The sequence below is a fragment of the Chrysemys picta genome, chromosome 1, assembly GCF_011386835.1.
Source record: "Chrysemys picta bellii isolate R12L10 chromosome 1, ASM1138683v2, whole genome shotgun sequence".
NCBI classification, from domain to species: Eukaryota; Metazoa; Chordata; order Testudines; family Emydidae; genus Chrysemys; species Chrysemys picta.
The window spans coordinates 246,682,774-246,704,372 of record NC_088791.1 but is presented as its reverse complement, the minus strand read 5'-3'; the positions used below and the strand labels follow the sequence as shown (position 1 = coordinate 246,704,372).

General features: G+C 42.2%; 1 long non-coding RNA gene across 1 annotated transcript in view; it reads right to left on the bottom strand.

Moving 5' to 3' along the window:
• LOC122174789 (uncharacterized) overlaps positions 1–19,552 on the bottom strand; it is a 64,855-nt gene extending 45,303 nt beyond the window's left edge. Inside the window, exons 1-2 of the long non-coding RNA XR_006177096.2 lie at positions 19,379–19,552; positions 16,303–16,414 (exon numbers count right to left, since the gene is read on the bottom strand). This is a non-coding gene — a long non-coding RNA (uncharacterized LOC122174789). The remainder of the gene's footprint in view (positions 1–16,302; positions 16,415–19,378) is intronic.
• Positions 19,553–21,599: the final 2,047 nt, after the last annotated feature.

The following is a 21,599-nucleotide window of genomic DNA, read 5'->3' as shown; positions in this document are numbered from 1 at the left end:
TCACCCACTTGTTTCAGACTCTCTGAACACTCAAGCAGATATTTAAGGATCTGTTATACTCAGGTCCTATATTCAAAAATTTTCTTTTTAATCATAATAACTAGAGACTTACTTTTAAAAAAAAAGGAGCTGAATCTCTGGAGAACAACTGAGTCTTGTTTGTGGCCCACACTTTGGGAAATGCTGGTGTATGACTCAAATATCAAAGAAAGTGGATAGGTATCTTGTTCCCATAATACATTTGTGTAAGCACAGAGTGGGGGAAATAATTTGGGGAATTAAAATCTAATGCTGAAGCAGTACAATGAGATGAGGAACAAGGCACCATGGGAGAAGATAGTAAAGTGAGAATGGCCACATTAGAAAAGCTCCAATTAGACCTTCAAATGAAACTCTTGTCTTTGACTGCCTGCAAACTTCCTGTCCTTATCTTCTCATTTTTCCTTTAACCTTTGGATCTTTCTTTTTTTCTTCAAGAGAAACATGGTTTTCAATCTGGAAAAGTTCTGTTCTCCATTGTCCCCTGGACAAAGGTATCAGAGCTCAACCACTATGAGGGATTACTCACTTTGGGGCAAAATTCTAGTCCCACTGAAGTCCATTTTCCATCCTGGTTTCATTTCAAGGGACATAACTCCTTTTAGTGCCAAAGCCTTCTACCTTCCACCGTCCACAAACATTCAGTGTTCCCTCCCCTTGCACAGTGTAAAGTTATTGACATCATAAATAAATAAATTTAAAAAAATCATTTCACTTAAGCTATAGAAAGAGGTATTTATATTAAAAGAATAAATCACACAGGATTTTAAGATTCTGCACGAACACTTTTTGTCTTCCTTGGGTCTGCTATACATTGCATCCTACATTTGGGCCTTAGCAGGTTTAAAGCTATGCTGACATCAACAGCAAATCTCCTATCACTTGGGACCAGGATATGGCTATCTGAGAGTTATTAACATTCACCAGCGGTAGAATTCATACCCCTTTGTCTTCAACTAGCTTTAATCTCACACTTTGCACATCTCCAACTTGAGTGGAATGATTCAAGTTTCCGAATGCCGGAGTCTTCACTTTAAAATTTTCACCATTTTTAAAATATGAGAGAGCCGGAAAATAAAACATTTTAAAAAACAGCAGCTTAAGATGTTTGTCTGAGCTGCAAGAATCACATTCAACTAGATACCTCCCTGGTTCTGAACTGCAGGGGAGCTGGAACAAATTTTATAGTGGGGGTGCTGAGAGCCATTGAACCAAACTGTAAATCCTGTATATAATGGAATCCACTTCAAGCCAGGGGTCCAGCAGTACCCCTAGTTGCAGCACCAATACTGAACTGTGGAAAACCAATATATAGTTATCTCAGGCAATTTATACACACATCCATTCCAGCTACCCTATTCACATGTTAGTGAATCCCACAAGACTGGAAATGTGCTACATTGACTTGCATTGCATTGACTAGAAAACAGCATCTTCCCAATTAATGGCTTAGCCGCTGTTATCTTAACTCCCTTGAAGATGTTTACCCCAGATGTCTTATTACTACCATTGTTTTATTTCCTGCGTGCTACTCCTAACAGCCCTTTTTGATTTAACTCGGGAGAGTTACCCAAAAATATCAAGCAGGTACACTGATATATATGATATTCATATAAATAATGTAGCCAACTCCCTCATTCACCACACTTAGTAGTCACGTAAAATTGTGTTTCATGGAATATCTCAGAGCATTTGGAAAGACAGGGTCAATATAGATAGGTATAGTGAAAAGGAGCTTCTCTGTCCAGAGCTTTGGCATTCTACTGATTTGCAATAATGTTGGTAATAGCACATGTATTGTAAGCTCTTTACACAGATTGTAAACTCTTTGGGGGCATGGACCATCTTTATTCTGTGTTTGTACAGCACCTCGCACAATGGGGTGCTGGTCAATGAATGGGGCTCTTGGGTGCTACTGCATTACAAATAATATAAGTTCTCTCATCTGGAATTTTTAAGGTGCACCCTAGTAAGCCTGCAAGAGGGAGCTGTTAAAGAGAGAATCTCTCATACAGTCCTTGGGCCTATGTATTCTTCATTCTTCTCTCCCCCCACCCCTGTCCCCCTGCATTAAACAATATATTAATTCAGCGTCAATTAGTAAAGGACAAGGTAAGCCTCCCACAGCTTTGATTCTTTGCAATACAAGAAAAAAGCTGTTTATAATATCATTGTGGTGAGGGGAAAGGGGGCAACTACTCATAATGAGAAGGTACACCTAGTTTAATTAAAACAAACTGTCTCCATCTTTGCCACCAGAGTGGTGGCTCAAACTCTGCTGAAGCACACACGCACCAAAGAGAGAGGAAAAAAGAAAATCTCATTGGTGACAGCTGTATGGGGATGATTTTTCACTCATTGGAGAGACTGTCATAACTCACAGTCCTAAGAGAGTGTCTGTTTCTCACTGTCACCGGTGAGATAAGCTATATTTAATGCTGCAACATCAAAGCTGCCAATTTTATATTTGCATTTAGTGGTACAGTTACAAATTAAATGCATTGCCTGCCTGGTTTTGGTTTGTGGAGGGTAAATGGATGTAATTATATTATATTTAAAAAAAAAAAACTACTCACTTAAAGTTCCAAAGCACAGAGTTTGACATTCTAGGGAACGTTGGACAGCAGCATATTTGAATAATGTGAATTTATAAATCATTAGCAACATTTATTCTGCAAGAATGCTATATATTATACCTGGGTAACATGGTGCTAAACATTCATAAGGGGCAAAAATACAGTCAGCATCCAGCCTACAGTGAAGGGGACAGGAAAGGGAGTTTTCATATCAGTAATAATAAAGATCTAATATGTATGACTGTTCATTAATAGCTCTGGTCAATGGTAAGAGAATTAGTTAGCATTGTTAGATGAATTATCTGTCTGTTTAAAACTAAATAAAGAAAAAATGAATTAAATCCTTTTGATGTGGTGGGATATATAGTAAACTACTAATCAGAACAAACCTCTTCTTTTCTTTAAAAGGCCTGCGAGGTAATTGAAAAGCCCTGGATAGAGTCTGTTGTACTAAAACAGCATAAATCTAAAGTAGGGGTGACAAACATACAATGGTTACACTTCTTCACTATCTGTGTGTCCTATGTCTGAACTATTTATTAACTGAAATGTGAATGGGCAATGAAGGGCCAATTTATATGTTACACCAAGAGATGTATTATAACTGCCTTAAACATTGATTTCCTCCTTTGCCTATTCTTGATCAGGATATACACACATAGAACAGCAATAATGTGGGGTTTCCTTATCAGATCTTGGATATTTCCCGAGACTGTCTGCAACCATTAACCTTGCATATTATCTGACTTTAGTGATTAGTACAAGGCACATAAAACCGTATTGATGGCCAGTCTTGGGTTAGAATAGTGAGCTGAATTATTGGAGGCTAGATTTTGCTGACTTTGTGATACAAATGATAGTATTATGCTAGTCCCGTGAAATTGCTAATTTGTCATTTCTTTCATGGTGTAGTCAATGATGTGGTACTAATGAATGAGGCACATAATTGTGTGATACGGAATTGTAGCTTCTTGCTGATTCCTTCTATGCCTGTATTGAGAGGAAAGAATGTCAAGCATCTTTGTTCACTAATTCACTTCACATTTCTGTGCCATGCTACTGGACAATCACAAATATTGTCTGTAATTAATGCTGAGGCTATTGTAGTTACGCTTCTAATTCTAACTTTGTTTGCCCTGTTGTGTTCATTATTTTCACTGGGCATATTAGCAGGATTCTATCAGTACAAGTGCTTTCCTTTCCTTTTAAAGATATGCTTTTTTACATGTGCACATTACAGCTGCAGTGAACTTCAGCAAACCAGCTCAAAGTTCGCATGATGGCTGCCATTCTAAGGTTCCTGTCAAGTTCACTTTTTAAGGTTTGTTCTTTCAGAATGACATTGAAAGGGACTCCCCAAAGGTCTGGGACTCTGGATAGAGCAGTTGAAATGGGAGAGAATGTTTACACTTGCATCAGGCTTTCTTTCTCTACTTGCTTATCTTTGGTGAAATGTCCTGTATGTGTGAGGAGAGTTGTACTGGACCTCATTGGAATCAGAACTCTTCAACTGCATGCCATAGGTCCTGTAGTTCTAACATTTTGAGTTCTGTGGAGGACAAGCCCTATATAACTGGTAAGAATTATTTTAGAAATAATTCCTATATGTTAGAACTACAGGGTCTGTGGCACAAAGTTGAGTTCTAATTCTACTAATTAAATTACAATGGTATGTATACATGATAGTCAGTTCAGTATGTGGGTAGTGGTATGTTGGTGGGTGGTCGTTTAGTGTATTTGGATATTGCGAAAGTGCATTTATAATGAAGTAGAATAATAAAAGTCCCAAATTTAGTTATATACAGTTGAATTTTAAGTAGATGACCCACTATGCCTTTTTCAGGCCCTAAATTCTGTTCAATGATACTTTACAACATATAAATGATGATGTTAACAATAGTGAATTTATACTGAAGTTGTACATTGATGCCATTTTTATTCAAAGTACGAGTTTTCCATTGGACTTTATTGCATTAGGGTTCAAGCCGGCTGTGTGGCAGCAGTGCTGTTTCTAAAGGCTTTATCAGCACCTCTCAAAGCTTGGGATAAACCAATCTCAGATACTCAGAGGTCTCCCCCTATTCAGGCTGTCATCCCTTGACAGTGAAATGCTTGCAAATTACTGTTCTGACTTAAGCCCTTTAAAGGCAGCTAATCAGGAAGTGGCTGCCTTTTAGATCCATGTGCACCTCAACAGAAATGTCCTTTTGGGTAGATTCCAGCCTGTGTTCCAGAACGAGGAATCTTCCACTGGGGATCATGAATGATCTCTTGCTGGTTTTATGTCTGGGCCACCTGAATATTTTGTTTATACTGGATCTCTCAAACTTTGAGAACATTAAGATGTATGCGGACTGGTTAGAGAGTGACTACCACTATCAACACAAGCACAGCACAGACTAACTGACTCCTCACAAATCCAACTCCTCACCAGTGCACAGAGTATGCACAGGGTTCAGGGTGGGATGGTTTTTCTTTTACATATAGTGGTTTTGAGAGGTAAAACTAAAACAAGACATGCAGACAAACTGATTTGTATTAACATCCCATCAAGGTTTTCATAGATTCTAAGGCCAGAAGGGACTACTGTGGCCCTCTAGTCTGACTTCCTGCATGACACAGGCCATAAACCTTCCCCAAAATAATGACTGTTTTGAATTAAATCATCTCTCTTTTTCAAAAAACATCCAGTCTTGATTTAAAAATTGCTGATGATGGAGAATCCACCACAATCTTTGGTAAATTGTCCCAGTGATTAATTACTCGGACTGTTTAAAATGTACACCTTATTTCCAGTCTGAATTTGTCTAGCTTCAACTTCCAGCCATTGGATTGTGTTTATACCTTTCTCTGCTAGACTGAGGAGCCTATTATTAAATATTTGATCCCCATTTGGGTACTTATAAACAGTGATCAAGTCACCCTTTCATCTTCTCTTTGTTAAGCTACATAGATTGAGCTCTTAGAAAACTTGCCTTTTTAAGGATAGACTCAAACTCTTGAATCATTCTTGTAGCTCTTCTCTGAACCCCCTCCAATTTATCAACATCCTTCTGGAATTGTGGACACCAGAACTGGACACAGTATTCAAACAGCAGTTGCACTAGTGCCAAATACAAAAGTAAAATAACCTCTCTATTGCTACTCAAGATCCCCCTGTTTATGCCTCCAACGATCACGTTAGCTCTTTTAGCCACAGCATCACACTGGGATCTTATGTTCAGCTGATAATCCACCGTCATCCTCAAATATTTTTCAGAATCACTGCTTCCCAAGACAGAGTCCCCTTCCTGTAAGTATGGCCTACAGTTTTTTATTCCTAGATGTATATGTTTACATTTAGCCATACTAAAATGCATATTTGTGGCTAGCTTACCATATGATCCAGATCTCTCTGAATCAGTGACCTGTCTTCTTCATTATTTACCACTCTTCCAATTTTTGTGTAATCTGCAAACTTTATCAGTGATAATTGTTTTATTCCAAATCATTTGATATAAATGTTAAATAACATAAGGCCAAGAACCAACTCCTCAGGGGACGTCACTAGAAACACACCCACTTAATGGTGATGCCTTATTTATAATTACATTTTGAGACCCGTAAGGCGGTTTTTAATCAATGTTAATTTTTATCATTCTAGTGAATTGAAGCAATTATCACCTTTTTTAGTGTGAGCCCTTTCTCTTTGTGGTTATTGAGGACCTACAATTGTAGCATCACAATTGCAGTTCTGGTGCATAAGGTTGGGCTGGATTTGGAGAGCTTATGCAGGGAATGTCAGCCCTAGGCACTACAGAGCCCTTCTCCATTGTGGTTTGCCATCCACTGAGTCTGTGTGGCCTAATGGATTGGGGAACTGGACTGGGAGTCAATAGTTTTGGATTCTGTTCCTGACTCTGTTGCTGTGTCTCTCTTTTATTGTCTCTTTGTTTGTGCGATGCCTTGCACAATAGGATCCCTCCATATAAAAATGATCATCCCAACCCCCAACCACACACTATTTGTGAAAAATTAGCAGTGAGAGGAAAAGAAGAACATATCTTGTAACAACAAACTTGGGGACGAGAGAAATGACAAGGCTTGCAAACATTTGATTGCAGGCACCCCTATCAGTGATCTACGGTATGTGTGTTTTGGAGGAAAGTTCATGATGACATGAGATATATCTACCCACAGTTCCTTAGAGTATTTGTTTTCTTTAGTTGTATGGTGAACATGCATGTATATGTCTGTAGATATGTATATATTTGATAGCAATATTCCATGTTAGAAATAGAAAAAGTTAATACATCACCTAGTCCATCCCACAATCCAGGATGGTTCCCTACAATATTTTTCAGAGAGCTCAGCTCAGTGTAGCTCAATCATTATATGGCTTCCATCACTTTTGGCAGACTGTTCTATGGTTTATTAGACCAGACAATTAGGAAATATTTTCTGCTATTCAGTAAAATGTATAGCTTTTTAAGGCCAGAAAGAACCATTACCATCATCTAGTCTGACCTCTTGCATAAATTTCAACCAGTGATTCCTGCCAATAATGTGTGCATATCATTTAGAAAGATATCTGGTCTTGATTTACATATCTCAAGTGATGGAGTTTTAACTTGTGTAACTCAATCTTATTCTGCCCCCGACTGTGTTATACCAATTTAGCTTCCCCCACCCCGAGTGCCAATACCACAGCGCCCATTGGCCTGGAACTGCAGGGGCGATGCCTGCAAGCAGGGGCAGCACAAGGAGCCCCCTATCCCCGCCCCAGGGGCCGCAGGGATGTGCTGGCCCAGGGATAGGCAACCTATGGAATGCATGCCAAAGGCGGCACGCGAGCTGATTTTCAGTGGCACTCACACTGCCCGGGTCCTGGCCACCAGTCCGGGGGCTCTGCATTTTAATTTAATTTTAAATGAAGCTTCTTAAACATTTTAAAAACCTTATTTACTTTACATACAACAATAGTTTAGTTATATATTATAGACTTATAGAAAGAGACCTTCTAAAAACGTTAACATGTATTACTGGCACGCGAAACCTTAAATTAGAGTGAATAAATGAAGACTCGGCACACCACTTCTGAAAGGTTGCCGACCCCGTGCTGGCCACTTTTGGAAGCAGCATGAGGCCAGGGCAAGCAGGGAGCCTACCTTAGTCCCTCTGCACTGCCGGACTTTTAGCAGCCTAAAATCTCCCAGTTTGGCTTCAGCAGCCTCCGGGAGATAGGGCCTGATTCCAGGGGACTCCCGGCGAAACGAGGAGGGTTGGCCTTAGTCCTGCTGCGCCACTGACCAGGAGCCGCCTGTGGTAAGTGCCTGCCTGGCTGAAGCCCTCACCGCCTCCCGCACCCCACCTCCCTGCCCCAGCCCTGAGTCCCCTCCTGGAGCCTTCTCCTGCACTCCAAATCCCCACCTGTACCCCAACCCTCCCAGAGCCTGCACCCCAACCCCTTCCCACACCCCAACCCCTTGACCTAGCTCTGAGCCCCCTTCCACACCCAAACTCGCTCCCAGAGTCCACACGCCAAGCCCCCTCCCACACCCCAACCCCCTGCCCTAGCCCAGAGCCCCCTCCTGCACTTAAACTCTCTCCCAGAGCCTGCATCCTCTCCTACACCTCAATCTTCTACACCCCAACCCTTTACCCCAGTCTGGAGCCCCCTCTTACAGCCTGTACCCCCTCCTGCACCCCAACCCTCTGTCCCAGCCCTGAGCCCCCTCCAGCACCCAATTTCCCTCCTAAAGCTTGCACCCTGCACCTCCTCCTGCACCCTAATCCCCTGCCCCAGGCTCAGCCTGGAGCCCCAGCCCAGAGCCAGCACCCCCTCCCACACACTAACCCCCTGCCCCAGCCCAGTGAAAGTGAGTGAGGGTGGGGGACAGTGAGCGGCAGAGGGAGGGGGGATGGATTGAGAAGGGTGGGGCCTCTGAGAAGGGGCGGGGCATGGGGTGGGGCAAGGGTGTTTGGGTTTGTGTGATTTAGACAGTTGTCAACCCTATCACATGTGCACTGCCATGGCTTGGAGCAGTTGTTGCTGCCTCCTCCTGCTCCCAGGCATTTTCCCTCATCTGGGCCAGGGTAGGGAAATGTTTGCTTGGGTCAGAGAGTCCAAAGGTCCTTCTCACCTCCTAACCATGGGATGCCTGCTGGGACAAGAAGTTCTGAGAGCTCTCTTCTGTTCCCTCTCAGAACAGATCAAAGGGAGTGGGTGCTGGGCTCTCATTGGGTCTTTCTCACCCTCCCTTGCTTAGGACCTGCTTGTCAGAAGTGAATCTCTTGCTGACTGCAACAAGTGCTGCTGTCAATAGCCAACATTATGGATGAACCTAATATCTGGCAAATACATTGTACTATTTTCTGATCCATGGTCCTCACCAGTGGGTCATCCACATGTCCTGGAAGGGGTCACCTTTAAGAGTAAGGGGGTAGTTGAGTCTCTATGCCCAACCTGCTCTTGATCTCTCTATCAATACTGCCAATAGAATGCATGGTGTGTTGGTGCACTGTAGATGTTTGTTCAATAAGAGCTAATTTAACAGTAGATTAACAGTTTGTTTTAACAAAGAAAAGACCTTTTTGACCTGAAAGTTTGTGTATTACAACTTCTTTGTTGTACCAAATTATCTACTTTGCCCACCTTAAAATCAGGGCCGCCCAGAGGATTCAGGGGGCCTGGGGCAAAGCAATTTTGGGGGCCCCTTCCATAAAAAAAAGTTGCAATACTATAGAATACTATATTATCATGGGGGCCCCTGCGGGGCCCGAGGCCTGGAGCAAATTGCCCCACTTGCCCCCCGCTCTGGGCAGCCCTGCTTAAAATATAAAATATTTATGCTGAAAGCAAATATGGCACAATAAATAATTAAACCCATTCAATTGACTTTTTTGGTCATTTCTAGTCAGACCTTAAATCTCAGTGGTCAGCCTTTTTATTTTATTTTTTTAAACTACTGATTATTTAGAGAGATTAGCCTAGCAATTACTGGTTAATATCCTTAATAGTCATTTTACATGGAGAGCATCGCTGTGTTTCTACTGGGCCTGCTTGAGAAGTATAATACCCTGAATATCAGATCACATCCTACGTGGCCCAGTATTAAAAAGGACAAAATGAAACTAATATGTATTTCACTGATAAGGGCCACTTTTGTTGTGATTATGTTTCTATCAAAATGTACAAGTCCAATATTAAGCAGATTTTGCATATCTTAGAAATAATACAATTACTTATAAAAAAAAGTTGCTTTAGTGATTAAGACAATGAGAGCTACCCGAGAGGTTATGGGGAAAATTACCACTTTGATATGGACAGATATTTTTTTCTCTTTCATATTATTGAAAGTACATAAGGGAGCAAAACATTTTTTTTTCTTGAGAGTGACGATGGCTCTATCAGTGATACTTCAGGTTACATATTAAATGACCTTCTGGAGGTACCTGTTTTATTGTAATCAACCATTTAGCAACAGCTAGATAGTATATTTGTGCCTCACAGTTAGTTGTTTCACTCAGATTAAGGAACTATGTACCTTCTATATGTGCTATTATTTATTGAACCGTGTTTGAAGAAATTCGTCTACTGCTTTTCATTGATGGGAGCTTCTGGCTAACAGCACTTTAAATAAGTGGAAAATGCTCAGTTATCACCCAATGTGAACAGGATCAATAATAGTTTAGTAGTGTCTGATAATTGCATAGCTGTTATACACAAGAGCTTGCATCTTCTTGAGTGACTCTTATCAATCTATTGTCCGTCATCATCTGATAATCAGACCGAAAATATAGTGGAGAATTATCCCTTTTTGAATCAAGCTTGTGAAAAACATTTGAAATAATGGTTTTAAAAAAATCTCATTGTTCCACTCAGCAGGGAGAAAAAATTCAGTATCTGGGTGACTATACTGTGAAAGAAACAAACAAACAAAAAAACAATATGCACTTACTAAGTAGAAAGATATTTACGGCAGAATGATTGGGGCGGGGAGGGAACATATTTCAGTAGTATTTGGAGAGTATTTTGCAATATTTGGAATTGTATTCTGAAGCAGTAATGGCCATTAGCACCATTAAGAGCCCCACTGACAACTTGGAAGTAAACTGCAGGACAAGCATAGGAGGCAGAGGAGGCTAGAGCATGGTGGAGTGCAGCTCTCATTGCTTTGTCCTCAAAGACAGCAGCATTCCAGTCACACAACGCAAGTATCACAGCCAAGTGATGTGAGCATACATGTGGCAGTCCCCTCCTTCCTTTGGAGATAGTGTAACTCCTGGACCCGTCTACTTTATATGCAAAGAAGGCACCTTTTTTTACTTCTCCTATTCTCTCTCCCTCTCTGCCTCTGGGAGAGGTTTGTCCCTTTTAAGTGATCTCAGTCACCATTTCTCTTGTTGCTACAGTGTAGAGTGAAGTGCTTCCTTCTCCTAGCTGCTGAGAGGAACCTGTCTCTTCTCTTTTATATACAGAACAGTTCAGGTTCCTAGGGCTCTCTCCACCCGTAGAGTTGCCAGCAGCTTATATATGGTGGTAAATCTTTCTTATTGCTAGCTTTCCATTTGCTCATTAGAACATGATGGACTGGGTTACCACTTGTCCTTCTGGGCTTTTGTTCTGACAATGACAATATAGTTATACGCATGAAGAATGATGGACCAAAATGATTCTGAGATTTTGTTTTTGGATTTTTAAAGTATGAATTTAGCTTTGGTGAAAAGCGCTGGATGGAAAGCTCTGGAGAGTTCTTCACAATAGCGGTGCAGCACAGGCAGACAAAGGCTTTGTCTTTCACTAGAAGAAAGGAGCACCTCTAACTCAGGTTAACTAACATGTTAAAATCCTTGTCCAGGTGAGGCAAGTTGCAATTTTAACATGTTAGCTGGTCCAGCTAACCTGTTAACTAACACATGTTAAAAATACTAATGTAGAAATGGTCATAGTGTAAGGTAACCCACACTGCTCCTCCAAAGTGCTTCAGCCTTGATCCTCTAGGATTAAGAGGATAACTCAGTCTATCCTTGGTCTCTCCACCAGAACTGCCAACAAAGTTGCCAGTTAATGGCAGGAGTTATTAGCAGTGGATTTTGTGATATGAACATGTATCCTTTCAAGGGATGCATTTTAATAATGGTACGTTTTCACAAAGGTTAGGTTAATGGCACTGATGATGTATGCCCTCTTAAGAGCATTATAGTACTGCTTTTGTGTGTTCTAAGAGTAATAACTTCACATTTATGTATGTATCTATCTAGGTTCTTACCCTGGCACCCATCACTGTAAGATGTGAGCTCTTAAACTTCATCATGAGGTGCTTGAAATAATGATACCAGTTGTTCTTTGCAGTGAAAGGAAATCACCTTTGGTCTGGAAAAGTAAGAAGAGTCAAATAAAAAAAAAAGTGCATGAATAGTCCTCATCAGAAAGGAATATGTTTCCGGTGCTAGTGTATAGGGCTGAGTGTATTTGTGTGATGTGTGTGTGTGTGTGTGTGGGGGGGGGAATATGGGAGAGGGAGTGTGTGGAAATAGAGGGGGAATATGTACAAATACTACCACTCCCTCTTTCCGCACCTCATCTTAATTCTTTGCTGTAGCTCAGGTTAAAGTTCTGTCTTTTCAGAAAGCTTTGCCTGGGATCATGCCCCAAAAGTATTGTATTCAAAACCCTGAATTTAGATATTAATAGCTCCCAGTCAACTTCAAAAAGATAATACCACACAATTGCTTAATATGCATTGTTTACATTAATACACACAAATCTACATTTTTTTACTCTTAATAGCTTTTTTTATTCAAAAGATTATTTGGGTAGTAGATCTACCAGAGTGCTCTTCCTACACAGACTTTCACAAACTGTCTCTTCTGCTTCTTATACAATGCAAGCTCACTGAATAAAAACAGTTTGTAAAATGTGCATCACAGTGTAGGGGTTCAGTGTAACATATTTCTACATTCTGTTGCTCACACCCACATAAATATGTTCTTCCCACCAACCTTCTTCAGAGACGATTTCTTGGTCTAGAGAGTGAGATCTAAAGTGTAGTTTGTGTTCCCTGGATTCTTCAGAAATGGAATGAAACTACCGTGTCAGTCCAATTCCAAACACTTTTGACTTGTCAGCAAATAGTAAGTCTACTTGGTGGATCTTCCTAGCTAGCAGCATTTAGTCCTATGTTAGTAGTTGCCTTGCTCTCCTCAGTTTGTGCGTCAGAAAGGAAATCTGACTTGTAGTCAAAATGTTACAGCAGGGGTAGGCAACCTATGGCACGCCTGCCGAAGGCGGCATGCGAGCTGATTTTCAGTGGCACTCACACTGCCCAGGTCCTGGCCACCGGTCCGGGGGGCTCTGCATTTTAATTTAGTTTTAAATGAAACTTCTTAAGCATTTTAAAAACCTTATTTACTTTACATACAACAATAGTTTAGTTATGTACTATAGACTTATAGAAAGAGACCTTCTAAAAACTTTAACATGTATTACTGGCACACAAAACCTTAAATTAGAGTGAATAAATGAAGACTCGGCACACCACTTCTGAAAGGTTGCCTACCCCTGTGTTACAGGTTTCGAGACATCAGCATATCCACTCTCTGGATATCAGTAGGGCTCCCACACTACCGAGTACAGTCTCTGTCCTGAGTAGATACTCAGGTGGCTAGCCTGAGACACTGCCTGTGCTGCTGCAAATACTCTGCTATGTTTAGACGCTAGCTGGAGTAGAGCTAGCATGGGTATATCTATGTGAGTTGGGAATCACACAGACAGATTCTCAGTTTAAAGCAGTTAGTTAACAGCTAAATTAGACGTCCATACATCCTGTAGCCTGTAGGGGTAACAAAAGCTCTCCTCCCAGTTCTCTAACTCCATGAAATATGCCACAGTGGAACAACATCATTTTATCTAAGGGCTTCTCTAATAATTGAGGGCTGGAATAACACTCACCCGTAGCCAAAACGTTACAGATTTTGTGACCTACCCCTGATAGCTGATACATCTGGTCTTGGATCATCATTTTCAGCTGAGTACACTAGGACTCTCAGTAACTCCTACATTTGTAACATTTCCTGCCCCTTCTGAACTCGACTTGGCTCAGCTCTCAGAATGAGGAACAGTAGAAGATGCAGAATGGCTTGCCCATAATGGAGGCTTCCTATATGACTTCAAGAAAAACTACTGAACATGCTTAGTAACTATCACACCTTTCATCATGATGTTTCTCGGCATGGATAGTTGAGTCCCCTGCTCTACTTTCTGTAGGCATGCACTGAATGACTATCTTTAAATCATTTGTGTCTGTTGTGCCTTGCTTTGTACTGCAGCTTAAGTTGTTACATAGATAATGTGGTTGCACATGGCAAATGATATATGCTGCAGAAGTGTTACCAGCTCTGACGATTTTATTACAAGTCTCGTCCTATATGATGTTTCATTCAAAGCCCCATCCTTCAGGATTTAAAGTGTCCCTGGAAAGTGTTCTTATCTGATCTCAGACAAACCCATAAACCTGCAAAGGACCAGGGTCCCAGAATGGTAAAAAAAGGTTAAAATGGTAATGTCCATCCAAAATGATGCAGTAACAATAGTGAAAAAGGGTTAGGGAGAAATGATCATTAGTTCCCTTTTGAAACTACTCAGTTCAATCACATCATTAATTAAAGAGAGTGTAATTGGTCACATTTTATATTAGGGTTCCATCCATAGTTTATAAAGGGTTAATAAACAATCAATAGCTATTATAAGCCTGTTATAACACAAGCAAATGTTATAAATGGTGATAAGCACTTCACTCGAAGGTACTAGATGGCAAAAATCATAGTTCTAGACAACCTATTGGACTTTATAGCAATCGATTATTTATTAAAAGATCTTTGTCAGTTATTAACTCTTTATAAACTTTTTATAAATGGAATGTAAATATAAAGTGCATCTGTGTAAATGGTCATGTTATCAGCTCTGTCAAGCAGCAAGTTGTCAAACAACAATCACGTACAACCTTTCCCGCTTGACTGAAAAACTTCTGGAGGTACCAAAGAAGGGTGGGAGACTCTTCCTCTTCCCAGGGCTGATTTGGAAAGGGGCAAAAAGGGGGAACAGAGGTTTCTTTACCAGCTTTGCTTTTTAGTCCCTGTTGATTGATTGCAATAAGCCCCTTTTCCTTTTGCAGCTGTCCCCTTTGGCATGGAAGATTGGCTGAAGTTCCCTTTGGAACCTGTCACCATGTTCTTGGATAGCCAATGGGGCTACAGAGCAATGCCAGGCTTATCTTCTCCCATTCTCAAGGCCAAAACTGCCAGTGCTACAGCATTCCAATCCCATCTCTTGCCAGCTCAGGGCAGCAGAGAGAGCCCGAGAACTGTGCACAGGTTTTTAGCATAACACAGAGCAGGCATCAGGCGGCTGGACCACCCCCTTAGCACTTTCTTTATCCTTCAAAGTGGCAACTGCCTGGTGTCCAATATCCAGAAAATCAGTAGGAGTCATGTTCTTGTATTTTAAATCTAGATAAGTGGGTGTCAATATATAATCTCACAGCCTGTGAATCCTCTAGGATAAACACTAAATCTGAGCATTCTGAAATGTTGTACCACTGCCCTGGTCTTTAAGGCAGAATAGTCAAGTCTAGTGAACCTAAGATCCCTCAGAGTTAATAGCTACCCTTTTAAGAGAGGGAGGAGTTCATAGTGAATAGAGAACAATGTAAAATGCATCTAAAACTGGGACTGGATAATGGCTTTAGCACTAAGGGGCTAAAGTGGAGAGTCTAATGCTCTCAAGGATTGCAGTTCAATTCTGAGTTTTAATAGTTCATCAGGAGTCACAAAAGCAATGAATGGCAGTTTTCAGATATTATTACTCCAAGAGAAAGGGTTCCCCCTCCCTTTTTGTAAGAAATGGCAGGCTCCTTTTAAGAAGCAAAATACATGATGGGATAGTTACAGCTGAGTATATTGGTTGGTATATCCTCTGTCTTTGGGAAATTCCTTTATTTAACAAGGCATGCCAATGTACGAAGTCTTTAATTAATAATTCATTAGGAAGAGTTGTACGTGTTAATTGGTGGACAGCAAATACATACATTTAATGGTCTTATTCTTTCAACAATTCTAATAATCATACCTCCGGCTCAGTTGTTGAGTGGAGACGTCATTCGTTTATCTGGTTTATTCTGCTGGAAATAGGCTTGGAAGGTTTAGATTTTTATTGGTAAATGTCTGAAAACATCTTCTTCACCAAGCACACACAAACCGACCAAAACATTTCCGTCAATAATAATCTAAATGAGTTTGATTTGAGAATATTTCCTTTGTATATTTTGATGGGATGCTGATTGTTGTTGTTTTTTTAAAAGTTAAACCTTTAACTTTTTGAATTATTTATTCGTATTAAATATTGTCTGACCCACTGTAGCTGGCTTCCATACGGGCCAGCGGGCCTTGTGGTCAGGCTGTGGCCAAACTGTCTCTTGGGCTCTTCTGGGCAGTCCAGGGGGCCTGCTGGCCAAGTCACAGTGGAGTGCCCTCCATCCCTTCCCTCCGCAGAGTCCTCTGGGATTTCTCAGGTGGCTGGGGGAACAGAGAATGGTAGGGGGATCCCTCTCCAATAGCTTCTGGTCCAGGACCAGAGGTGAGGGGTGGCTTGGTCCTTTCTGGAGGCCACTCCAGATCAGCCCCCCGCCCTTTCCAGGATGTTTTCTACCTTCCCTATTTTGCCTTCCATTTGGAAAATGGCTCCTTCTGCTTGCACCATCTCAGTAATTCATCTGGCTGAAGGGGAGCTTCCCAGCTCACTTTGAATCCAATTGTTCCTCCTAGTCAGGGGAGAAGAAGGTAAAGGGCGAGCTCAGGCCCACAGCCTCCTGGCTGAGTCATATTCACAATCCCAGTTCTTCCCCTGTACATTGCACTGCTTCTGCAGCAGCTACCACCTCGCTGCCTTCCTGCAGCCAGTTTTCCCTTCACGCTCGCCCCACCCAACAGCCAGAGTTTCCTTTTAAGCATGTCCTCCATAGGGAGCATGCCTGGCAGCTGCTGAGAGATGGGGCCTTCTTGGCCCCATAATGCTCCACCACTCCTTTAGCCTTAGTCTGGGGTCTGAAAACCCCATCACACACCCTGCCTCTCAGGCTGGGTGCTGCAGGGTCAGTCTGCACATATGGGTCTCCTCTGTCCCATGAAAAGAAGTCTGTGTTCTTGTAGTCACATTCTGCTCGATATCGTACCTCAAACCTGTACAGCTGCAGCGAGAGGTATCTGTGCATAATCTGTGGGTTAGTCTTTCATGGCATTCAGCCACTGACGACGGGGTGCATGATCTGTCATGAGATGGAATGGTTGTCCCCACAAGTAATAGCAGAGGGCAGTAAAATGGGCCATTGAAGCAAAGGCCTGCTTCTCTATTATTGAGTATGCCACTTCCAAGGGGAACAATTTCCACCTCCACACCTTGGGACAACATGACCCCTACGGCTGACATCGGAGGCATCTGTCTGCAGGATGAAAAGTTTTGAAAAATCTCGTGGAACAGGACAGGCTCTTTAGTGGGTTGATCTTTCAATTTCTTGAAGGCCATGACATAGTCCCAAGACCACCAGATCTTCTTAGGGGCTGAGTCTTTCACCAGGTCCATTAGTGGGGCTGCAATCATGGCAAAATTCAGACTTAACTGCCTATAAAATCCTGCCAATTCCAGGCATTCTGCTAAAGCTTGGACCTGTCCTGACAACAGGCCCAGGTGCTTCCTAGCCACTGTAAAACCCAGGTTCATCACCTCTCCATTAGCTAGGTGGCACTTGGCGGGGTTAGCTGTAAGTACTGTACTTCTGAGGGTCTGCAAGACTCCTGCAACGTGATTTAAATGCTCATTTGCTATAGATTACAAGGTCATTGATGTATGAAGCTGCATACCGGTTGTAAGGCCGAAGCACCTTGTTCATCAGCCTTTGGAAGCTGGCTGCTGTGCCATCTAGGCCAAACAGCATCATCTTAAACTGCAGTTTCCAGGTGGGCTCAGTGGTATCCCAGTACATCAGGTGACACCTTAAAGGGGGGGCAACCCATCATAACCCCATCTACTTACCCTGCGAGACCGAGCTTGTGCAGGGAAAGGAGACAAAGCTGCACTCCAGGGCTGGAGTCAGCAGGGGGCACTGTCCAACAGGGGGCCAGTACTCATGGTTGCATCTTTCCACTCCCCTCCCGGCCCTGGCCCTTGAACATGACCCCAGTCTTTTTCCCTGCACTGAAAACACTGAAGGGCCAGGATCGGGAAAGATGCACCTCATGAGTACTGACTCCCTGCTGTTGAAATACAGGATAAAAAGGCTTTCCATATGGATTTAGTGTGGGACGGGCTATTTTCTATTTAAATAAGGAGCATGCCTTGTAATATGGGACCATTAGCTTCCCTACCACCACCCCCAAGTTCTCCAGGATCTCTCAGGTGGCTGGGGGAGGAGGGATGGGTGGGGGACCCAGGCCCCCTCTCTCTCTCTCCACCAGGTCTCCACCCAGGGCCCTAGTGGGGAGAGGCAAGGGGTGGCTCAGTCTATTCTGGCTGCCACTCCAGATCAGATCAGCCCCGTAGGCTGCTTCCTACCTTCAGTTCGGGGTGTGGACCCAGCTTTCTGCTTGCACCATCTCAGGTGGCTGTGGGGGAGCTCACGAGGAGACCAATTGTTTCCCCTAGTCAGGGAGAAGTGGGCAGAAAGGGGGTGGGGGAAGGGGCAGGTCCCTGGCATCCTAGCTAAGTCTTACTCATAGTCCTAGTCCTTCCCCTGTAGATCGCTCTGCCTCAGCAGCTACCATCTGTCTACCTTTCTGCAGCCAGTCTCTCCTTCACTATCCTCCCACCTGACTGCCAGAGCTTCTTTTTAAATAGGCCCTCCACAGGGATCATGTCCAGCAGCTGTTGAGAGGTGGGATTGTTTTGGCCCAATATTGCTCCACCACTCCTTTAACGTTTGTGTGGGCAGCCTGTAAACTGCACCACACACCCACATAATTTCCTGCTACTGGGAATATTTAAATAGATAAAAACCTAAAAAAATGCTTAAACATAAATATGTATATTATCCATCAAAAATATATAGAAATAAACTGAATTCTGCAAAGTCTAGGTACAATAAGTGCCCAGGTCTCTATAGCATCTATGAAGATTTTAAAGCCATCACCTGTATCCTTTAGATTACATTTTATATTTGCTATTCATTTTAATAGGTGTCCTTTCCCCCTATTTTGTTGACTTAGCATTAATCACTAGCCTTGCACCAATGCAAACAGTCGTAAGAGTGGTGTGGCAGGGTTTAGAATGAGGCTCAAGCGAATCTGAGCTAGCTGTGTGCCACTCGAGGAGGCAGGTAGCTTATATAGGCAGCCAGGTGAACCCCCTGTGGGTCCTGGTCACCTTATTCCCTGGTGCATGCTCAGTGGAGATTATTCCTGTCCTGGAACAACAGCGGTGGTTCTCAAACTTCTGTACTGGTGACCCCTTTCGCACAGCATGCCTCTGAGTGTGATCCCCCCCTTATAAATTAAAAACACTTTTAAATATATTTAACACCATTATAAATGTTGGAGGCAAAGCGGGGTTTGGGGTGGAGACTGACAGCTCGCAACCCCCAGGTAATAACCTCATGACCCCCTGTGGGGTCCTGACCCCCAGTTTGAGAACCCCTGAACTACAGCAACCCACCCAGGAAAGCCAGGGTGGGAAAAAGAGATTAGATTGGATCCCTATGTTTTACTATTCTTCCCCTACCACACACAAAAAATACCTTGGTTGGGCGTGTTTGTGGAATCCTGTGGGGTGTCTGTGTCCTCCTCCCTCCTCCTGCTCCAGATGCAATTGAGGATCTTCATTCCATTAGACACAATCCTTCTCCTAGCTGACAGGTCTTTTTTCAGAGCTGTCAGCTGGGGCAGTCTTCAGTGGTTACATTGAGTCTTTCCTGGCCATGTGGAACTGATTAGTTATAACCCTGGCTGGTTGACAAATGGCACTCCATGCAGTCACAAGGATGTGATATGCGGCTGTAGGAGTTCTTAGTACAAGAACAAAATTATGCAATGAAATCTGTGCTTATTTTAGTTACCACTGCTTTGTGTGTAGACCGCTGCTGTGCCATGAAAAAGATCAGAGCCACTTATTTGTATGTACAAACACAAGGCCTGATCCTGGAAACACTACTGGGTGCAGTGTTTATTACTCTGAGCAGTTCCACTTCTGTCTTTGGGATTACCTGGCTAGATCACAAGTGGCAAAATTGCAAGTAAACTGTGCCGCTTGTGAGTTGTATAAACATCGGAAACTGATACTAATAACAACCATGCCCCATCTCCCTTTATTCCGTGTATATGAATATATCTTTCTGAGTTAAACACAGATAGAAAAGTAAGCACTAACATTGAATTTTCAGGCCCTGGGTTCATTTTGTGTTAACAGTGTAATATTACTTTATCATATAGGTTTTTTGTGTTTAATTTACTTAGGAGATTTTTGCAGAAAAGAAAAATACTTCAGTGATGGATATGTAAAGAATATCATTCTGTCTCTTCGGTAAATACTATAACAAGGCAGGGATTTTTAAAATGCATTTCACAGACCTGAGAGATTGAAACGAATGCTTCAGAGTCATTCTGGTCTCTCAGATAAATACATAATTAGATAGTGTAAAAAATAATATTATGTAAAACCTAAGAGACCAGAATGGATCTTTATAATTAGAGAGATCTTTTTAAAATATTAAATTATAAATTGGAATAGGTCTTTTAGTGAAGAAACTACTGTATTCAAACTTTTCAAGGCACTTTAAAAAAGATTGGTTTAAGCATTAGAGCTATCATGTACAGTATAACTGCGGTATATTTAGAAGGGTTGATATTCATTACAGATTATGGGTGAAATTAACTTCTATATATATATGTGTGTGTGTGTGTGTGTGTATGTGTGTATAGAGAGAGAGAGAGAGAGAGAGAGCATTGAGGAGAAATACTTAAACATATCTAAAACGACTAAATAAGTGGTACAAAGGAAGGAGGTAATAAAGCAAATAAATAGCTTTTGGGTCACATCAGCCTTTAGTTTCATGGAATGTAATATCAAAGTACAAAGTTGATGATACCATACATGGAGTATTTGCTTCTGAGATCAAGCCCTAAGACTCTTAATCTAAGAATAATCTCTTCATCGAAAATACACAACCATTCAGAATTAGTCACCAAACCTGCAAGGTGCTGTATAGGCAGAATGTGCCCCTCCATCACCTCAACATTGACTTTAATATGGGTACAGTTCTTCTGTGGGGTGTGAATAGGGTGACCGGCCACCCCGATATTAGGGGCTTTGTCTTGTATAGGACCCTATTACCCCCCATTCCCTGTACTGATTTTTCAGACTTGCTATCTGGTCACCCTAGGCGGGGGTGAGGTGAGGGATTGGTGTAGAGCAGCATGCAGGACTGGGGCCGTAGTGGCCATTTTTGGAAATGTGCGCTTCAATCTCTGTTTTTCATTTTCCCCATCTGTGGGATACGACTGCTCCTCACCTCTATGAGCTTGTTGATATTAATAGGTTGGCATGTGTATAACTGAATACAAAATTGGCCCAACGTATAGACCCTGCTAGCACAGGAAGCTGTAAGTTATACATTTCCACCCTTCCTAATTAGGGTGACCATATTTCCCTGTGCTGAATATGGACACCTGGTAAAATTACTCATATTCAAGTGAGTTCAATGGCAATCAATCAGAACTATGCAGTATAAATGTTCAAATTAACATCAAATTGATTGAGCCCCTGTTAAAAGAAATACTGCATAGTTGGATTCTTTTTATTTACCTTCTTATCTTTAAGGCTTTAGGGTTCACATAGGAAGAGGTGACGCACACACACTTCCGTATATCTCTCTCACACAGGGGCGGTGACCGACCGACCCGACCCTCCCTGCCTGGTGCTCTCAGCTCTCCATGCCTGGCTGGGCCCCCGGGACAGATCTG